This window comes from Chinchilla lanigera, unplaced genomic scaffold (assembly GCF_000276665.1).
Source record: "Chinchilla lanigera isolate Chin_1 unplaced genomic scaffold, ChiLan1.0 scaffold00058, whole genome shotgun sequence".
NCBI lineage: Eukaryota > Metazoa > Chordata > Mammalia > Rodentia > Chinchillidae > Chinchilla > Chinchilla lanigera.
In genome coordinates, this window is record NW_004955459.1 from 3,253,480 (window position 1) to 3,258,102 (window position 4,623).

The 4,623-nt window shown below is 43.6% G+C and overlaps 1 pseudogene; it reads right to left on the bottom strand.

Annotated features, from left to right (window-relative positions):
• Positions 1-4,125, bottom strand: part of LOC102006747 — an 18,667-nt pseudogene extending 14,542 nt beyond the window's left edge.
• Between the last annotated feature and the right edge of the window lie 498 nt (positions 4,126-4,623).

The window sequence follows — 4,623 nt, forward strand, 5'->3', positions numbered from 1 at the left end:
ATATTTGTACTACTAATTTCTCTTAGTTCATTGAAAAGAAAGGTTTGAACTAGTATTGTTTGGACAATTAAATGTCTATATGTTTTACTCTGAGTAACTAATTTAAAGATAATAATATGCAATGTATTAACCATTGTTACCCTATTACCTTGCTTTGAAATTTTGTTTTATTTTTTCTTTGTAAAAAAAAAAAAAAAAGGAATCAAAGTCCACCAGATGGTGTTTTTAAAGCAAGTGTAAATAAGGCATATACAAAGCTGGACTATAAGACCTTGCTTGCCAAAGTAAAATGCTTATGTAATCCCTTGGGTAGTGCATAGGCCTGGTCCTTTTGTTGATATCTTGAGGCCTGGCCTGTGACTGCTGCATCTCCAGCCACAGTTGTGGTGTGTTTTTACCTTTTGTCTTGAGTTTCAAGAGGGCCAGTCAATCGGTCCTACCTGACTACCTATAATATTTTACCTAACTTAGCTGTGTATAATATTTCATCTGAAGAGGTATTTCAAACTGCCATGAGGAGGGAAGGAGTGATGACTGTTCTGGCTGCTTCAGGCTGAAGGGAGTCATATTTGTGACTGGCAGTTAGAGACACTCTCCAGAGGGTCTATCTAAGCACTCTCAATAGATGTCAGGTGCTCTTGTCTTGAGTAGTCATATAGCTTTAAGTCTGGAGGAGACAAGGCCAAAGTAACAGTTAAGTAAGCAAGAACCAAACAAAAAAATCAACCAAGCTGTTATGAATATAACCAAAAAATAGTTTTAGCAGGAAGAGCCAGTAATAGCTTCCCAAAAGGAGGGTAAGGAGAAGGTCCAGGGAGTTTTAGAATCAGACACGGCATTAACCTCTTGTTTAATATCTTCATCGAGATATTAGCAAAAGTATCAGGAATGTACACACAACATTTAGCCTTTATAATTGCACAAGTATCCCCATGTGCTGCTGTCAGGATATCTGATTTTGGAGGATGGCTTGTGTCATTAATTTAATTTAATTTTTTTAGGAGACAGACCAGTTGAGGTGTCCTCTACAGTGAATAACTGCTACTTTGGAGGGCACATAGACAGATGAAAAAATTATCTATCTCTTTTGATTATATTTTTCTGGTGGGTGTTTAAGACCAAGTTAAAATGAGACCTGTGTTAATATAAGTTGACCTCTTGTCAGGTGTGGTGGTGCACACCTGTAATCCCAGCACTCAGGAGGCTGAGGCAGGAGAATTGCCAAGAGTTTGAGGCCAGCCTGGACTACACAGTAAGTTTAAGGCCAGCCTGTCCAAATCCTCTTGCTATCTATCAAGGTCAGATAAACCACTTGAGGCATGACTTTTGGAACCATGTACAGAACCTTTCAGCTCCTCTGTCAGTGTCAACTATCAGTATGGGTCATGGTCTTGGTTGACTACGTTGCTTTCTGTGAAAGTATGGGAGACTTTTCTCTTGGTGACCCTCCTTTGGCACTTGCACATTTGCTGATCTCTGTCCTCTGCGGTCCAGCAGTCTCCTTGCTCAGGAGATTGGGTGACTCACCAAAGTTGTAGAATCCTTTAGAAATGCTTCTCTCATGTCCGGGGTCTCCACTGACTTTGGAGAGCCAAGACCAAAATATTGGCTTTTTTTTTTTTAGCTCAGTTACTTATTTCTGGTCTCTAAACTTTAGTTGTTGAACATCCAGAAGGGAAGATCAGTTATATGGGTCTTAGCATATATAAAGCACAAGTGTAAATTGCTTTTTGATAACTGTTGTCATGTTAAAGGTAAACGATTTTAAGCTTTGTTAATTTAACCTCTTGGAGGGAAGGGTGGCCTCCAATCAAGAGGTTTAAAGTTTACTTTTGTTGAGCTGGAGGAAAACTGGGGTTTTAAGGGTTTGAGGAGAAAGATCTCAGATGCTAGCTGACCTGGGGGGGTGTCCAACAGAGAGAGAGGAACATGGACTCTTGTTCTCACTACTTTGTGGAGGTTGTAGAGAGGGTTATAGGCCAAGAGAGTAAGGTGAAACTGTAGTCCAGACTGGATGTGTGGTAAGGTGGAGGTTGGGAGACCGTACGGTGGAAGGTTTGAGAAACTACATACAGCCAGGTAGCCTGAGCCTCATGACAGGGGCCCACAGCATTATGATCAGTGGTAGGCCTTCAGAAGGTGGCCCTGGGTAGGCTTAGGCCGGGAGCAGACAAGCTCATTCATGGAGCCAGGCAGCTGCAGTGTAATGGCAGCAGGGATGGCAAGGATGGCATGGCACAGATTGGCTGGGGCTGTGCCATGTCTGTGAACATGCTAGAGGCATGGCCAGGAGTGTGGACTGCTGTGTGTGTTGGGCTGGCGGCACAGGGTGGGGTGAGGAGGGTGCAGGCCCCAATTTTTCTTACCCAGGCTGGGCTTGGGTATGCTTGTGTGGAGAGAGGGCTGTGCACACAGGTGCTTGCGGCAGCTACTAAATGCCAGATGGTGGCTCTCTGTGCCCAGGTGCTGTGGTCTCACTGTGCAAATGAGTGCCGATTGGACCTTGGCCTCTATGGTGGTACCATCTACCAACTATGCTATGCTGCCAGGGCTGTGAGGGCAGTGAGTTGATTCAGGGAAGAGTGGGCTGGACATGTTGGGCATGGGTGCTTGTTGCTGGGCTGCAAGGTCTGGGACCCACAGCCCAGCACTGGAACATGGGGTGGGGCAGCTGGGGTTCAGCAATCCATGGCCAGGTCCTGGAGGTGTGCCTCAAGGCAAACAGTAGTGGGGAAGAGGGAGTTAGGTGAGGGAAAAGTCACATGGTGGCAGTGGTGCTTGGCCTGGACTGCTTCACCTGGGCTCAAACTGGGTTCTGCATCCCCCTGCCCCACCACATGACGGAGGCTGTGGCAGGCAGGCAGGAGGGAGCTAGAGACAGAGAGAAAAGTCTTACAGGCTCAGAGGGCAGAGGGGAGAAGTCTTACCTGACCAGAAGCTGGCAGGGAGCATCTGGGGCACAATCTGAGAAGCCAAAGTCACAGGGTGGCTCCTTAAGACACCAGGGGCTCAAGATAGGGCTTGAAGTCTCTGTAAAGAGGGGAACCTTGTCCTAGGCACCATATATGTTAAAGGTGCAGAGGGGAGAGAGACCCCAGGGAGGGTGCTGTGTTGACCATGGCTACTTATTCCCTCCTTTGGGAGCAGGCTGAGTTAGTTCAGAGAGTGGAATCAGCAGGGTAGAAAAAATAATTTAAAAAGGAGGGAAGAAAAAAAATAAAGAGGAGGGGAGGAGTTGTTGCCTTGAGGAATTTGGGGGTGGAGATAGTGTAGTTGTGCTTTTCCAAATGGGTGGGGCAGATGTGAGTGCTGCCACATTTCTCAGAATGGGTGGTACAGATGGATATGGCTTTGTTCTTTGGTGGTTTCTCACTGGCTGTTGGTGACAGCCTCACCCGTTGGGCATGACAATAAGTAGGACAGTTACATATGATTTTAATTCACTTGCCCTTGCCTAAAACCATTTGGCATGTCAAAGAGACACAAGGCATTCAGGCATTTCTGCCTGTTCAGTTAATCTAGAGACCTTTCACCACATTTTCTCCATTCTTCAGTGTGCCTGTACCTTGAGGGGAGGTAAGGGCCACATTTCAAGTTAGTGTGGGTTTTTAAAAAAAATATTCTGAATTACAATATAAACTTCATTAATACATCATTCCATTTAGTATTTCTCTTTTGAATCTGAATAGGAACATTGTTATTGTATTTAATAGTCTCTGTCACTTTGTCTTTGCATGTTAAATCCAGTTTCAAGTTCATTCTTTTTTGTTTGTTTTTTTTTTTTTTCTTCCTGAACCGGGAATCAAACTCACGACCTCACGCTTGCCAGGCAGGTGCTGTGCCACTGAGCTAAATCCCCAGCCCCTCAAGTTCATTCTTAATCAACAAATCTTTTGCAACCAGGCCAATTCTCATTATACCACACAATATTTGACCACCTTCATCCTTGAAATAGTTTTCTACAGCTTCATCTTTCTTTCCTTCTCTCTTACTCTCTGTTTTTGTGCTTTTATTTGTTTCACCAAGCCAATCTGAGATGTATTTAAGAGCATATTCAACAGTAGATACTGTATTTTGAACAGTTGCAAGTTTCTCTGGAGATGGCTGGATAGTTGAATGTTTCATTTTAACTTGGCAGTCATGATTGGCAAGAGGTTGAATACAGCTTATGGTTTTCTATTGTATTTTAGCTTTTATTTTGGATTATTTTCTCTTTCTCTTGTTGTCTTCACTAGACTGTTTTGTGTGACAATATTTCCTCATAAGCCTAATTCCCCAGATAGTCACTCAGCATCAAATACAGCAGAGATGTTTGAGGGTTTTTCTTAGAAATATAATGGTACCTTGGTTCAAGAATTCAGTTTGTTTCATGATTTTGGTCATGGACGTAATTGGTCAGAAACCAATGCCCCTGATGCCAGACATGGAGCTATAGGACTTAATGATCATGCTGCTGGGTTTAGTCTTGCTTTTATGTCCTATTTTTTGTGCCATTGTATCTTGAGGTCATTTAACTTGTTTTTTATTTTTACAGAGGTTCACAGCTAAGAGTTTGCTTTGAGACTCAGAAGAGACTTTGAGCTGACTTTTGAAAAATGCTGGGACTGTTGAGACTTTGGGAAG